The sequence below is a fragment of the Staurois parvus genome, unplaced genomic scaffold, assembly GCF_062004578.1.
Source record: "Staurois parvus isolate SC_StPar_1 unplaced genomic scaffold, SC_StPar_1.0 ptg000562l, whole genome shotgun sequence".
Taxonomy (NCBI): domain Eukaryota; kingdom Metazoa; phylum Chordata; class Amphibia; order Anura; family Ranidae; genus Staurois; species Staurois parvus.
Window position 1 is genome coordinate 11,785,898 of NW_028318358.1, and position 17,564 is coordinate 11,803,461.

General features: G+C 41.0%; 1 long non-coding RNA gene across 3 annotated transcripts in view; it reads left to right on the top strand.

The window, feature by feature from the left end:
- Positions 1-14,520, top strand: part of LOC149450838 (uncharacterized) — a 32,907-nt gene extending 18,387 nt beyond the window's left edge. For all 3 annotated transcript variants that reach the window (XR_016315200.1, XR_016315201.1, XR_016315199.1), the window contains 2 exons: positions 4,498-4,627; positions 13,888-14,520. This is a non-coding gene — a long non-coding RNA (uncharacterized LOC149450838). The remainder of the gene's footprint in view (positions 1-4,497; positions 4,628-13,887) is intronic.
- Positions 14,521-17,564: the final 3,044 nt, after the last annotated feature.

Below are 17,564 nucleotides of genomic sequence, written 5' to 3' on the forward strand. Positions count from 1 at the left end.
AAAATATACAATATAATGCACACAGTACACAAATGTAGCAGGATTGGTGTTTTGTGCAGAATTGTAGTGTGGTACCCATCAGTGAAAAAAACAATCTTGTTCTCTTTTTCAGGCTTATCAATAAAATATATCTAAACTCAAGTACAAAAATGTAATATATTGCAGCTTACCAGTCCTTAGATGTGGCAGTTGCATTAGTGAGTGAGGTGTCACTATGCGAGAATTGTGCGAAGCTAGCCATGCCATGGATCACATTTTGGACAAATCAAGGAGAATCAGCTGACATTGGTTCTATGGATGACTCTGTTGGCAACACCCAGCTTCACAACAGCCACTTTTTTCATCGATTTTTGTTGAAGAAGCTGGGTGGAAGATTGGTGGCCAAATACTGCCTGTATCCGATCAGATGCAGGTACTGTTTGGGTATTTTGATAGTTGGGGGGGGTTAGTTTTGTCTTTATGTACTCTTTAAATACAAAACGTAGTAACCATAGTAAGAAATCACTGTGCTGTGTCAGTGTGCCTTCACATCAGTATGGTTGCTATGCGTTATGCAGGCCATAGATGGGTCGTTTATTGGCTGAATTTTCGTCCGCACGAAAAATTGGCCGATATTCATGTCATTAGTGGGGCAATGCCATCGGCCGTTTTTCGCGGATCTTCTTGTTTCTTTTTATCAGTCATCCTGGAAAATCCATGAAAAACGGCTGTTTTTCGTCAGCATTGGTGGCTGCATCCATGGCAGGAACTACCGATTTTTTGTTTATCAGCTGAAAATTCGGCCGATAAATGGCCCGTCTATGGCCTGCATTAGTGTATCTCATTGTCATTGATATCAGCTGAAGCTGCTTGTGCATGGAGTTCATCTCTGACATCCCTGTTACCACAACAATACAATGTTTTCATAGTGATGCAATAGTACTCTAGTCAATAAATGTGTGTTGCAAGTTTAGTGCCTATTATTAAGGAAGAACGGAGTTACTAGAATCAGGGATGTGTTTGTCCCTTGTCATCAATTTCCTCATCCTTTGCTTTGTAAAAACTGACTGGTTAGGTGGTGAGTGAGCCAGCAGTGGGCTGTACCAAACATACTCCCTTTCTGCAAGTTTAAAGTCAAAGTCCAGGTTTCCTTTCACTTCAAATAGTTGGTTTGCGCCAAGCTGGCCCAAACCAACTATTCCCATAACTAAGTCATCTTAAGTTATTCTGCCACTGTGTGCGCTGTATCATACTGTAGTAACATAAGTCATGCAATTTCCTGTTTGCTGCTGGAACTATATTGAGTTGGGCTGCGTGCTTGTAAGCAATTTCCTATGAGGCCTTCTATTTTTTATCAATGAATAAAGGGTTGCCTCTGATTGTCTGAGGCAGGCAGATGATGTCAGGATGCAAGGTCTTCCGTGAGAGGCTGAGATGCACTCAGCTTGACTCTGTTTTGGTCCGGAGCATATTATTATTATTATACAGGATTTATATAGTGCCAACAGTTTGCGCAGTGCTTTACAATATGAAGGTAGACGTTACAGTAACAATACAATTTGGTACAAGAGGAAACAGAGGGCCCTGCTCATTAGAGCTTACAATATGGGAAGTCTTCTGAGATGCTGCCAAAACATGGCATTGCACACTGTATGTGCCTGATGATACTACAGTATGATAAAGTGCTGACAGCAGCAGAATAACTTAGTTATGGAAACAGTTTGTTTGGGCCAAGTTGACACAAACAAACTATTTAAAGTAAAAGGAAACCTGGACTTAGGCTTTAAGGGAGTTTATGTTGAGAGAAATACAGGGGCTGCCATCTTGACCTGTTTCTCTGAATAACAGTTGCCTGGCTGTCTCTGGCTTTAGAACTTTCTGAGTCATTGACCTAGAACAAGCATGCAATTTATAAAGCCAGAATCTTCTTTTTTTGTTATTCGTTCCAGGTCTTTATCATTTTCAGAAGCATTTCTGATCATTTTTAGAGGAGTAATGGTAACCTCTGTCAGAACAGGGTTATATTAGCACTCTTCACACAACTTAGGGGTTCATTTATAAAGGAAAGGGGATATTACTATTTACTGAACACTGCAGTATTTATGCCACACTGCACATACATAAAATACAAGTTGACGTCGTTTTCCCAACATAACCCTACAGAGAGAATTTTGGTTCTGTAAAGGCCATCCATTGAGAATTTCTTATTACCAGCAGAAGGCTTTCATACAGAGCAAACTCTGGCTCCGACCTGCTTGCTCAATAGGGGATCTGTCCGCTGATACCCGCTGAGCAGGTGGATGACAGGTTCGTGCCTGCTCCACTTACTACGGACACATCCCGCTCTTCTCTATGGGCAGTCAGATGTAAATGGACTGCCTGTCCATTTAAACCCGATTGCCATCTGATCTGCTGGATGGAAGAGGAAAGGATTCCCATCCCTCTGTTTTTAGCAGTTTGGGTTGGAAGTAGGATGTTTACACCTGCCACGCAACATTGGAAAATGGAGGTTTTGATTGGGTCAGCCTGAAAAATGGACCTGATTGGAACATCTGTGTGAAAGAGGCCTTATATATCTCCAGGTTGCTTTGATGCTATTGCAGCTCTTCATTTATTGCTACCTTTACTCCCACAGCAGAAATCGGAAGTGAGGGGTATTCATCCCATCATAGACATACAGTAGATAGTAGCCATAAAAAGCTCACAACATATTTTAATCCCCACTTTATAGAAAAAGAAAAGGTTATCACTAGAGTTGAACTTTAGGTTATAGTAGTGACTCAAAGTTCAGATCTGGAATAGCTAGGATGCTCATTTTGTTCTACAATAAATATATTTAATATATTTGTGCCACCACCATCCAACAGTTTCCACTGTTTCTCAAAGGCAGGTTCACTTTAAGGAGACTGTGATTAAAAACTTGACTTGGTGTTGATCTTGAGTTGACTGTTAGCAGGTGTAGACAGCAACAGGAGATGGGCCCTTTTAAATATTCAGGCCTTTGCTCTAATGCATACATGAGTGATACCTGACCATTATATAAATGCTATGTGACCCGAAGTCTATTGCTGCTGGCTGAAAAGTGTAGAACACAGCACAAATGATGAAGACCATTCATTAAAAGGGAAGGTATGGAACTCAATAAGGGTACTCATAACTGGGAAGTAAGATGTTTTGCACATTGTTTTAAGTATAGTGCAAAACTACTCATCCAGTCTTTGCTGAAGTTATCTGTCTAGGACACATGTAATAGCAGCAATCCTGTCATGTCTCTGCTAGGTGTGGAGCGGCTTGCTGGGCGGGGAGCCGTTTGCAGGGTGGGGCTGGTTAAAGCTCAGTGTGAAATGCTGGATTCTGCTTGCATGTCATTTTTTCTCTAGTAATTAAAGTTCATTCAATGGCATTCTGTATCCACCCAAAGCTTGGCTGAGATTTCACACAAACACACACCTCATTCCTTGCTGGGCTCATGCCTAGGTTTCTTCATTAACTCTACAAACACATTTGTTCTCATTCTCAGATGAGTGATGTATTGGGACCTAATGTGGCTGAATTTTACATTATTACCTTTGCATACATTTAATCTTCTATAGCAATACAATGCCACCCACGGTACAATAGCTAAAACAGCACAGAAGTCTAAAGAAGTATAGTAACCCACAGCAACTGCTCAGTTTTTAGTTATTGTACTGTAGATAGATCAATGGAAGGTGAGATGTCATTGGTTACTAAGGGCTTCATTTGGGTTTTATCTCATAAACAACTCATGTAGTCAGTGAATAAAAACTCTGCTCAAGCCTGTCCCCTGGGACCCAGTTATTCCCTATTAGATGACACTATCTTGCCTCTTACAGCAGAAAGACCATGAAGCCAGATTGTAAATTACAACCCAGATATCACATCCTTACTGTTCCTATAGCAATCCTATGTCACAGCCCTTTGCAAACATTAGTGGCCAGGGGGATAATAATTTAGAGATGGAATGACTAAAGAAGGGTGGTATTCTTATACTGCACCCTTTTTTGGGATTGCAGATGCCCGTTTATGGTTGTAATGTGAAGTCATGTCCTGGCAGTTTTGCTCTTCCACCTTCCTTTTGGCCCCATTTATTTTTCAGAGCCATGGAGTGTGGAATCTTGTGTTGTTATCCTCTTTTCTGCAATGGTTGCAAACCTAGAAGGTACATTAAAGAAATGGTCTGGGCAAGAGCTACGTCTTTTAGTCTTGACTGCAATCAGGAAGCTACCAACCCTACCTCCCTACCTGTTCATGCTACAGCATTTTGTATGTTTTTGTCACCCATTTCAATTTTCTGGTGTTTTAATTTATAATTTTTCAGGTGATGGTTGCTTGAGTCGTATGGCTGAGCAACATATGTTTATTATTTTGGTTGGTTAATAATGTATTCCTTATGCTTAACCAATAAAAGGCTGTGCCATTATAATTCACATTACTTGATATGCTTGTTTGTTTATTGTTTTTTTTTCTGTTTATGGTTCTGATTGGTGTCATTTACAGTCCTAGGAGGGGGTAGCTGCACATAGGCTGTGGCGGAAACAGGAGACTGGAAGCATTGGTTTTCCAATGGACATCATGGGGCAATTTCATAGAAATGGAGCAGCATTCAGCAATGTTAGTGGCAGGAGAAGTAAGTATTCTGTTTCTTCTTTACAGATACGTGCTTGGTTGTTACTTCAAACTTATCTGATAGGGTCACTTTGTGCATGCATACCTCAATCTGACAGCTGCGGCCTCTGGTGTTTTTCATCCTACATTCAGCAAATCTTCAGTATTCTATGCATGCATGCATATAAGATCTCCATAGACTTCTATGGTAATGTGTCTTGAGACTGAAAACACTTGAGGGATGGCCCCATATAAGTCTATAGGGAACTACTGTACAGGCATTCCCAACACACAGAGGTCTTTTGTCTCATGATGTTAACAAACAATGGAGGCCACAGCCTTCAGTCAGGGATAATTATGCATCTGGAGGCAGGGAGGATAAGCTAGTTTAGGTCAAGAAAGGGAGCACAAAGGCACTTTGTTTTAAGTGCACTTAATTCCTATTGCACTTGGCCTTCTTTGAATAAGCACCCATGTCTTATGCTGACCATGAACAGTTGGATTTTGGGCAACTTCTGCTGAATCAGCTTAAATTTGGACCATGAGTGGCACTTTTGGCACCTTCTTGCTTGAAAAACTGATCTGAACATTAAAGGAGCCAAGGGCAAAGTTCTAGGCTGGACAGTGACTGCAATAAATCAGATGCAGTCATGGTTTGGGAATTCTGACAGCTACGGTAGGGGAGATTTCTCCATCCATGCTATTTGGATGTAAGAATCTATTAATTTTTCTTGTGTTCAGTCCCAAGGGAGGAATATTAAAGTGCACTGCTAGCCTTATTCTTAATAACATTCAGCAGAAAAAAAAAGTTTCTTCTAACTTACAAATGACCTTTAAAAGGCTGACTGCAGTGATATGCTAGAAGCTATTTTCCAGTTGATGGCATCAGGTTCTTCAGGATCCATGCGTGGTCACTTTAATCTCCAATATATTTGTCCCCCACCTGCACAACCCATGTGGCCATACAGACTTCTAGTGTAAATTGTCAGACCAATATCATGCCATGTTTATAACCCCACTCTGTAGGATTATTTACTAAGGTAGTAAAATATTTCTACATATATTAAATTATGTGCTAGCATGGTTACCACCTGGGTGCTTAGGCCCCTTTCACACAAACGTTTCGATCAGGTCCGCCTGTCCATTTTTCAGGCAGACCCTATCGGAACCTCCATTCTCCTCTATGGAACCGCAGTTGTAAATGGATATATGTCCATTTACACCTGCCGACATCCAATCTGTTAAAAACAAGCGAATGGGGATCCGTTCACCTCTGTTTATTTGGTCTAATTTGATGGCAGTCGGATGTGAACGGACAGGCGGTCTGTTTACATCCAACTGCCCATAGAGGAGAGCGTGCTGTGTCTCTGTCTGCTCTACATAAGCGGAGCAGACCTGTCATCCACCTGCTCATCAGGGATCAGCCAAAAGATTACCTGCTGAGCAAGCGAATCGCAGGCAGAGTCTACCCATCTAAAAGGGGCCTTACAATTAAATCTAATTAATTGAAATTCTTTTATGATTTTAGCACAAAAGACCTGCTTTTGCACTGTAATTTTGAATACCACCATACCACCTTTTGCACAAAGCTTGAAAAACATGGTCCAAACAAATTCTCTTAAGCTTTCAAAAGAGCCGATTTCCCCATCCACATATTCAATTTTGATGAGGTAATCTTCCTTCTGTGCTATTGTATTCTGCCGGCAGGAAGACTTCTTCAGTGGCAGAATACAATGATCAGTGTTCCCGTCTATAGCCGCAGCACTGATTGTTTGGAAAAAACTCGACAGGTTGGTTGTTCACAAGTTGATCGATAGGTCGACTTGTGTACAACCAAATAGCTCATACATGGATCGAAATTCAACTGCTACCTGCTGAAATGGTGGATATTCTATCTTTTTAGGTTCCAATATTAATAGCCAGGTTTCGGAAAACACAAGCTGTAAAGGATATGTTCACCTTTTTGGACAACAACAATAAATGAAAACTATTTTGTAGGTAAAAAAAATGTGCATTTATTATTTTTTTCCAAAGGAGCCTGGAAAGCATTGCACCAGTGATCAGCAGAGGTAGTTCATTGAAAACTACAAGCCCACAGCCGCTAAGGCTGTTGAGACTTGCAGTTCATTCATTCAGGGAACTAATTACCAATTTAAAAAAAATCCGCTCAAAGCTATGGATATGACTTTGGCTCCACATTATAATAATGGATACAACAATATATAAAGAGCTTTTGGTGTCCCTCAAAGCTGTTCTTCAAGGGACACCTAAAGCTCGTTATATATTTTTGTATATAATGGCAATAAGACACCTACAGGTCATCAGAAAACATGTACATGTTATATAAGTTTGAGAACAATTCTTCCCCGGAAAAGAGGTTTAAAGGTAGCAAACCTTTAGAAAACTCTTCAATCCAACACTCATGATACTAGTAATTTAAATAGTGGCTGGTGAAGAATGAAGCAACATGATTTTAAGAAAAACAAAGAGTTATTCCTACTTCTAAGAGACTGCCTGTATGTAATACAGCATTTTTGGCCAATCAAATTAGGAGAATCTGTGATTTAAACATTTTTTGATTCTCCTGAGAAACAAAGCTGTCTGATACATGGGAATTAAGTATGGTAATTCTTAAATTCCAGCAATAGAGATTCATTGGTTTTTGGATTCTTTGTAAACTGGACAAATCATGCAAATTTCAGGCAAAAAAATGACACCTTATGCAGCCATGAATTCTGGACCCTGTTTTTTTCCACCACTATTTCAGGCCTAATGTATCATAGTGAAGGTGTGGCGTTGGCTCAGATTTGGTACACAGTCCTTGACCACATCGGGGACTTTTGTTTTTTTCACTGTTATTGCAACTTGTTCATTTTTACCATTATTCTTCTGTTTTTTTCATTGCCATTATTTCTTCTCCACAGTTTGTTTCAAAGCGTTATATGTGTGTGCCACTCCTAGCCTTCCTGGACAGATCAGTGCTTCTTTGTATGTCCCGTGTCTCTGACTTACTTGTACGTGTATGTTTGTGCCTGTCTTTGAGTCCCTGCCAGTGTGCAGCTGGGTGTGTCAGTACATTGTAAGTGCACATTATCCATCCATCAGACGCCAACCTGCCGGATAGCTGAGACCACAGTTTACACAGCTATTCAAAAGATGTATACCCTGGCATTGGGGTGATCTGTAGGAGATTATGCATGGCACAACTTGTGGCTTGTTCTTTCAATGAAAATGTACCTCAGTTTGCAATCTTTGCAATGTAAGTAGTGATTGCCATCAAATTATTATGGTGACACTGCCAATGTGTTTTCAGAGCTTATACATTTATATTGTTAACGTATCCTTTGTAAACCCAAGTGTGCAGTAGATGAAACATGAGCGATTAAACAGAGAAAGTTGCACGTGGTTACCCTCATCTTTGTTGCTAGGGCAGTGTCAACAAAATGGAGGGATTAAGGCAAATTTGAAAAGTGCAGACCAAACGCAATGCTGAAAGATGGTTGCCAAAGCCTATGAGCTCAGTACTAACTCCTGTTCCTCTTGAAAACTGCACAGGCCATTCCAACCCCTGGTTAATGATTTATGACAAAAAATGTGTGCACAGTGGGGCTTTCGTCTGTACTGCTTCCTCTGAACATTCATCATCTACAAACCTGTAAACCACTATTTGCTTTTTGTGTCCAATAATGTGCAGACTTGTGATGACACAATGCTGTGTCTTGCAGGAACCTCTGTTCATTGTGCAACCATTTTAAATGGACAAATCAGATCATCTTATAGCTCACTATACATGTTACACTCTGACTATACAATATGTGTACAATCTCCTTTAGATTTACCCAGTGCTTTTTTTCACCTGGAACTTGGAGGCAGGGGTGGACTGATCATTTGGAAACTCAGGCACGGCCCGGGGTCATTAGGGGGCCCCATGAGATGCCCCTGGTACCTTTTTCATAGGCTTTTTTGAGTTTGGGCAAGGACACAGGGGCCCCATGATCCCCTATTGCCTGGGGGCCCCATGAGTTGTCAGTCCGGCCGTGCTTGGAGGAACTCAGTTCTACCACCTCTAGCTCAGGCTCTCAGCTTCCTGCTCACCAATGGATCTGATCTTCTGAGAGACTACCACTGAGTGATGGGGACAAGGAAGATGCAGGTGCTGGGGTGTAGTGCAGATGCCAACACCCCCACTAGATGATCTCCCTTCAAGTGAGAGAGGTGGAACCACCTACAGTGTGCGGGTAGGTACTAGAGCTGACAGGGTGCTCCAGCTTAATACAATAACAAAAAGTAAGACTTGTGGAAGATTGTGGAGGTTTTAAGGAAGAGGCAAAACAATGAGGGCAGTGGAGAAGGGGTTGCATGCAGAGGTCAGAGATAAAGAGGGGTGAGATGTGAAGGTGGGATGCAGAGGTAAGCAGCTGTGGAAAAAGGCTGAACTCTGCACGCTGTATGCAGTGCACCACTGAACTCTGCACTATGTATATAGTGCACCCCTGAATTCTCCATGCAGAGCACCCATGAACTCTGCACTCTGTGTATAACCCCCCCCCAAAACTCTGCACTCTGTACCTAATGAACTCCTGGTATTTAATACCCCTTTTGAGACCATCCCGTTGTTAGTCAAGATTGACCACACCCACTATTTGATACAATTTGGAGGATGGATGTGTGTGGGGGAGATGGGGGTTTTGGGGGGATGTGGTGGAGTTCATGAACCCATTTTCTGAGAAAAAAAGCCCTGGATTTACCAAAACGATATAATATGAGAACCTACCCTGGCTATCAATTCACTTTGTATCAGTAAGGCTGGCCCATGATGGCCCTTGGTTAATCTGTAGGAGAGTTTACAGTTAGATTTTGAGTGAGTTTTAGGCAGTGACATTAACAGGTTTGCCCAATTGACAGCTGACATGGTTTATTGTGGCTTACTTCCACTATAAAGAACTACAGATACAAAATCCATATAACAAAGATAATGTATCTACTGCACACTTGGGGCACGTGCCTAATGAGATGACTGATGGTGTCCTGGGGTATTTTCTCCCAGATCTGGACTAGGGCATCACTGAGCTCCTGGACAGTCTAAGGTGCAACCTGGCGGTGCTGGATGGATCAAAACATGATATCCCAGAGGTGTTCTGTTGGATTTAGCTCAGGTGAGCGTGAGGGCCATTCATTCGTATCAATTCCTTCATCCTCCAGGAACTGCCTGCATACTCTTGCCACATGAGGTCGGGCATTGTCATGCACCAGGAGGAACCCAGGACCCACTGCACCAGCGTAGGGTCTGACATTGGGTCCAAGGTTTTCATACCAATACCTAATAACAGGGTGCCATTGTCTAGCCTGTAGAGGTCTGTGCTTCCCTCCATGGATATGCCTTCCCAGACCATCACTGACCCACCACCAAAATGGTCATGCTGAAAGATGTTGCTGGCTGCATAATGTTCTTCATGGCTTCTCCAGACCCTTTCATGTCTGTCACATGTGCTCAGGGTGAACGTGCTCTCATCTGTGTAAAGCACAGGGTGCCAGTGGTGGACCTGCCAATTCTGGTGTTCAATGGCAAATGCCAATCAAGCTCTATGGTGCCAGGCAGTGAGCACAGGGCCCACTAGAGGATGTCTGGCCCTCAGGCCACCCTCATGAAGTCTTTTTCTGATTGTTTGGTCAGAGACATTCACACCAGTGGCCTGCTGGAGGTAATTTTGTAGGACTCTGGCAGTGCTCATCCTGTTCCTCCTTGCACAAAGGAGCAGATACCAGTCCTGCTGATGGGTTAAGGACCTTCTACAGCCTGTCCAGCTCTCCTAGAGTAACTGCCTGTCTCCTGGAATCTCCTCCATGCTCTTGAGACTGTGCTGGGAGACACAGCAAACCTTCTGGAAATGGCACGTATTGATGTGCCATCCTGGAGGAGTTGGACTGCCTGTGCAACCTCTGTAGGGTCCAGGTATCGCCTCATGCTACCGGTAGTGACACTGATTCTAGTCAAATGCAAAACTATTAAAAAAACAGTCAGAAAAGATGAGTAGGCAAAAATATGTCGTTGGCATCCATCTGTAAAACCATTCCTGTTTTGGGGGTTGTCTCATTATTGCCCATCTAGTGCACCTGTTATTAATTTCATTAACACCAAAGCAGCTGAAACTGATTAACAACCCCTCTGCTGCTTAACGGACCAGATCATTATCCCAGGAGTTAAAGTGACTTGATGCTATACGCTGATGAAAAAGTGTTCCTTTAATTTTTTTGAGCAGTGTGTGTGTCTGTGTGTATGTGTATATATATATGTGTGTGTGTGTGTGTGTGTGTGTGTGTGTATGTATGTATGTATGTATGTATGTATATATATATATATATATATATATATATATATATATACACACAGTGCATCCAGAAAGTATTCACAGCGCTTAACTTTTGCCACATTTTATGTTACAGCCTCATTCCAAAATGGTTTAAATTCTTTTTTTTCCTCAACATTCTACAAACCATACCCTTATAATGACAACGTGAAAGAAGTTCGTTTTGAAATCTTTTCAATTTATTAAAATTAAAAAATGAAGAAAAAAAAAACACATGTACATAAGTATACACAGCCTTTCCTCAATACTTTGTTGAAGCACCTTTAGCACCAATTACAGTCTCAAGTCATTTTGAGTATGATGCTACAAGCTTGGCACACCTATTTTTGGGCAATTTCTCCCATTCTTCTTTGCCTTTGCAGTACCTCTCAAGCTCCATCAGGCTGGAAGGGGAGCATCGGTGCACAGCCATTTTCAGATCTCTCCAGGGATGTTTAATCTGGTTCAAGTCTGAGCTCTGGCTGGGCCACTTCAGGACATTCACAAAGTTGGCCACTCCTTTGTTATGTGGGCTGTGCCATTGTCCTGTTGAAAGATGAACCGCCGCCCCAGTCTAAGGTCCAGAGCGCTCTGGAACAGGTTTTCATCAGGGATGTCTCTGTACATTGCTGCACTCATCTTTCCTTCAATCCTGACTAGTCTCCCAGTTCCTGCTGCTGAAAAACATCCCCACAGCATGATGCTGCCACCACCATGCTTCACTGTAGGGATGGTATTGGCCAGGTGGTGAGCAGTGCCTGGTTTCCTCCAGACATGATGCTTGGTATTCAGGCCAAAGAGTTCAATCTTCATTTTATCAGACCAGAGAGTTTTTTGTTTCTCATGGTCTCGGAGTCCCTCAGGTGCCTTTTGGCAAACTCCAGGTAGGCTGCCATTTGCCTTTTACTGAGGAGTGGCTTCCGTTTTTCCACTCTACCTTACCTTGCTGGCCAATGTTTACTTTGCTGTATTATCTGTGGTCTCCTAATTCTCAGTTAGAGTTTGATTGGCCAGTGGTAGAACAACTGTGAATCAGCGAGAACAGAGATAGCCTCACTGAACTACAGGCCACTTTCTGTCAGTGACTGTAGCCATATTAGTGCACTTGTGACAGAAACAATTGAGTACTGTCTGTGATACTTTTTTTTTTAAATTTGCACTAACATGCAATTTTCCAGGAGAAGCTTTCAGGGTGTACCCCCTTCTTCAAGGTCCAAGCAGTACTAATCAAAGTGAGCCTAATACTGTTTGATGGAAAAGCATGTGTTGCTGTGAAAACTTCACTAAATTGTTTTTTTCAAACTCAAACAAATGATATTTGGTTTGCTGTAAGTCAAGCTAATTGTAGAAGAAAAAATAATCAATTTGACAGCCATATATGTGCTGTATTTTGTCAATACTTTCCCTATTAGTAATAAAAATGGCTGGAATTTACTGACTTTGTCTTTATAGACTTCACTGAAATTCAAAGCTAAGTTTGGATTTGCTAAATATCAAACTGGATGTACTGAACCTTTGCTGAATCAAGCCACTTCAGATTTTCTAATCCCTACTGCAAATTTATTAAAGAAATACTTAACCCTTTTAACTCATTCATGGAAGTCCAGACGAAGGCTGGCCATACATAACACAATTTTCTTGAGAATTTTGCTCTAGATTTACCAAAAACCATATAATATTGTATCCAATTAGGCAGACCCTTGCTCTACATAGTGGAAGGTAAATCTAAAGGAAATTGGACAGAAAATTGTAAGAAAATTGTATAGTGTATGTCCAGTCTTACATAGTATATAAAGTCTGCTTCCTTGAAAATTTTCCCTTTGCCTTTTCATGACTGGTCCCCGAACCTCTGCCCTTCCTTCTTTTTTACAGGTGTTCAATTTAGCTGGCTGGCTGCCTGGGAAACACCCATGTGTGTGCACTCCCAGCTGAGGGTGTGCATGTCCATTAAAACCCACAGTGTCCCAGCAAGTTACACCCATGCTCCCTCCTCCCGCTCATGGCAGACAGTTGTAGGAACCAGTTACCTCCCCCCTCCTGTACATGCCAGAAGTTCAAGGAACAGCGCAGATTGGCAAGGGACCCAGTGGCAGTGACAAGGAACAGAAAGTAAATGTTTGAGGATGGAGGGTTGTGAATAGGGTTGCACCAATACTGGTATCTGTACCGGTGCCAATACTAAGCATTTGCACGAGTATCGGTACTCATGCAAATGCTCCAATACCTAAAACCGATACCTTCAGGCTCGGTTCTTTCAGCTGTCAGTGGGATTGCCCACTGACAGCTGACATGTAAATTAAAAAAAAAAGCTGGCAATCAATGGTTGTTAAGACGTCCTAAAGCAGAGTTCCAATTGAATAAACTGGTGTCCTCACCACGGATGGTTTCACCGGCTATCTTCTCTCCCCAGCGTCCGTATCTTCAGTGTGGGCACCCGGCTGTGACAGTTTATGGCTTCACAGCCAGGTGCCCACTTCGCATTCTTGAGTAGCACTGCACTTTGTGAATGGTTCTATAGTCTTCTGGGACCTGTCACATGTCCCAAAAGGCTATAGAAGGGGGGAGAACAGCTTCCGCTTCTGATTACCTTATTACCTCTGATACCAGCTCCCACTCACCGGAAGTGGGAGCTGGTATCTGCAAATTCCGGTACCCCCGCCCCCCCACTCTCCAAAGGTGCCAATCCTTTACGGGGGCACGGGGGACAAAGTCTTAAAGCGGAACATCCCCTTTTGGGCGGAGCTCTGCTTTAACAACCAATGACTCATTCTGCTGTCAGCTGGGCTCCCCTGCTGACAGCTGAAGTGTAAGCAAGTCCTGGCAAGATGTCTAAAAAAAAAAAATCAGCCTCACAATGTTTATCAATCGCCTTGCTCAGCCAAAAGATAAAAAAAACATTGTTTATTTTTGTATCTTTCTGTTTATTCATCTACAGATCAAAAGGACGAACTTCCATCTGCAGATGAGGACAGCCAAAAGCAATCTGTCAAGTAAAAAATGAAGTTTTGTTTTTGCTTTTTTCTAAATTAAATGTTTCTCTGTTTAACCCCTTATTAACCCTTAATTTACTCTAATCATCTGTAATTAACTCTATTTATTCTCCTCCATTTATTTTCCTGCTGATATTTTTTATAAACTATTAATAATTAAAACTTTTTTTTGCTTTGTTCATTAATATTTTTACACCTTTAACATATATTTACATGCAAATGGTAAAGAAAATGCGCTGCTATGTTTCAACTATAGTAATATTATCAGGGAAGAAGATTGCTGCACTCACTCCTCTGGTGTACTCACACTCAAAATAAAATAAATGAAAAAAACACACCTTAAATGGAACCATAAGCTTTGAAAGCATAAAGTTACAGTCCAAAAAATTTTAACAGATAATAAACTTCCAATCCAGTATATGTTGCATTAACATTATATATTTACATGTTTCACAAAGCACCAATTTGAAAAATGTTTTATTTCATTTGTAAATAAGTTTTCAATGCTTTGTACCAGAATCATAATTTTAGTGTCATTTTAAACATTACAAATTACAGAATAAAATGACAACTTTTTTATGTGCAGTAACACTATTTATTTTTAAACTAACATTGCTCAAAAAAAAAGTGTTTGGCCTTAAAAAAAACAATATATGTATTACATTGTTATCTTAAATAATGGCAAGGTTATCGCTGAATAAACAGGTCCATAGCGGAAATGTAAAATTTGCTCTGGTCCATAAGGTGTGAACAGGTGTGAGAGCTGTAGCGGTTATCGAGCGGGGCCGCCGGGTCCTTAGTAACCAATCACTCATTCAGCTGTCATGCGGGGTTCGCCTGCCAACAGCTGAAGTGTAAACAAAACAGTTGCCAGCAGGTATCGGTAATTGGAATCGGTGAGTATTAAAAAAAAAAAAAAAGTCGGTAAAAAAAAAAATCGGTATTCGTACTCACTGTAAAAAAATGGTATTGGTGCATCCCTAGTTGTGAATGTACCAAGGCATTTTTACCTTATAAATATATTAAGGAAAAAAAACCCTTAGCCATTAGTACCAATTAAATGTAAAAGAAAAGGACCTGGTCTTTTTTCAAGTATTCAAATTGTAAAAGTTAAGGAGAGATCTGAAAGTGTTAAAATGGTTTGAACCCTTTTGTCTACTACTGGCTTGCAGGTACAATAAGATAGGTTTCCCCACACTGTGCACTTCCTGTAAACAAGTGAGACTCAGCCATAATTCACCACTAGCAACAACAGAAGCTGTCAAAGAGAAGAAAAGGCTCACCAACCCAGTGCACTTGTATGTAGATGAATAGTGCCTTAGCTAGCACCCCTCCAGCCACACCCTCTGACATGTTTTGCCGCAGTCATCACTTTGATAATGTTCTTGCACCTCCTGAATGGTGCACTGACGCCAGCTCCCTTCAATGCAACTGGTGGGGAGATCTCTGTCTCCACTTAGAGCAACACTGCAAGTTTCATTTGGATCAAACAAAGCTGTAAATTAGACATTTGTGAATATAGTTGCTCATAGTAGATGCATTTGCTAAAAGAAATTGAGTTTAAAAAGAAACAAAGTGTTACTAAAGTCACATTTTTAAAAAAAGATAAATAACAAACATTATACTCACCTGCTCTGTGCAATGGTATTGCACAGAACAGCCTGAATGCTCCTCTTTTTAGGTTCCCCACCAGTGATCTTGGCTCCTCTTCTTCTTAGTGTGTCCCCATAGAAAGCTGTTTGCTATGGGGACATACAATGCATGAAGGTAAAAAACTGAGCCTTTAAAACCACTTTAACTGTTCTGAGCCTGGTCTGAAGTAATTCAAAAGGGTGCATGTTGGTTCTATGGAGGCACACAGTGTCTGCGTGCTTCCGAGCTGTGTGTCTATGGAGCCACGCTCCTAGACTTAAGCCGGCTGTACATGGGTTGAATTTCGAAAGAATCTTCTTTCAAAAATCTTTTCTAAGAATTTTTGTTCAAATTTTGCAGGTCATTTTTAGTAGGTCACAGAAACGCATGCTTTTCATGTGACCATAGAATTTGAGTGATCGGGCATGTAGGAAATTTTTTTGAAACACAATCAAATTTTGAATCATTGATGGGAGAATCATGTGAGAAATATAAATGAAAAAGAAACAAGCATGAGCTGGGACCTGAAAAGAAAAGAAAATATTTGGCCATGAAAATTCTTTTCTGTAGCAACATGAGGTGAAATTGAAGGCTTGGTTGTTTGAATTTCGAAATCGATGGTGGCACAATCGAATTAAAAAATGCACAAAATTTCTGATTTTCTAAAGAAAATTTGTTCAGAATTTGACCCATGTATAGCCTGTTATACACAGCATGACCTAACCCCGCCCCCCACTTCCTCCTCACTGCATTTGATTGATAGCAGCAGGAAAAAATGGCTGCTGCTGGAGTGCCGTGTGAAGAGGAAACAAGGGAAGAAGAGATGCAGCTATGTACAGTGCTGGATCTATTCTGCCCCCTTCCCCTTCACACAGGAAAGGAGGTGGGGGGCCTCATAGAGATAAAAAAAGTTTTTTACCTTAATACAAGGAATGTATTAAGGTATAAAAAAAAAACTTTTTTAGATTCAGTATCACTTTAAAGGTTACTGAATAACAGTACTCAAACAGTTGATGTTTTCCTGAAGTTGTTCTGGCATTATATTAAATTTTAGATTTAGGAGGTTTCTTTTAAACTGCCTATGCTAACTAGCATGAACATGTATATAAAAAAGAGGAAGTGATGGTCAGTTAGAAAATGACATGGAAGATACTAAGTGCAAATACAGTAAAGAATCATCATTTAATGTACTAAATTGAAACCAGTCAAAAATGTATTCTGACTTTTTACTATGGGTATTGAACTTTGCATTTAGTGCAATACTCCTTACACACATTTTATGACAAAGCCTGGCCATTAAAGCTGACTGGAACACAAAAAGTTAAGATTTACTGTGCTATAGGGAACATCTAGAAATGTTAATTGGGCCAAAGCAGCACCCTGAAAGATTTATCTTTTTGTCTGGAATTCCTTATGCAAAATATTATTGCACTTCCTGGTATTTGAATGTTCGGAGGCACTTGTGCCTAAAGATTTAGATGTATATCTTCAGCTGTATATCTGCAGCGTGAGAACTAAGGCATTGCTGCCTCTGACGTCTAGTGTAATGAAATCTGGAGTGGCATTTGATGATTTCACTACTGTTCTGCACAACTGTTCTTGCTGGAGTGGAAGCTGAACACGAGGACCTGCAATGCAAGGATCCCCCTGCTTCTGCTTTATATTATTCTATGGATCTCTGTTTTCTGCATCTCCTCTTCTGCTTCTTGATCATTACCTTACCAGTCACTGGATTGAGGGGAGGCAACTCTGCATGAGAAAACAAAGCCCTTTCCCTACCATGATGGCTGCCTTCACACAGAAACATGGTATGAAAAAAGGCATGGTAAGTCTGTAATGAAGGAATGATCAGCTGCAAGGAACCTACAGACAATACTGGTGACTAGTCTTTTGCCCTCTGCTTGCCCCTTTTGATTAAAGGTTAGAGAGTTTATAACCTCAAAAATTTAATCTTCCAACAGAAACTCAAAATATAGAAAATACACATTAA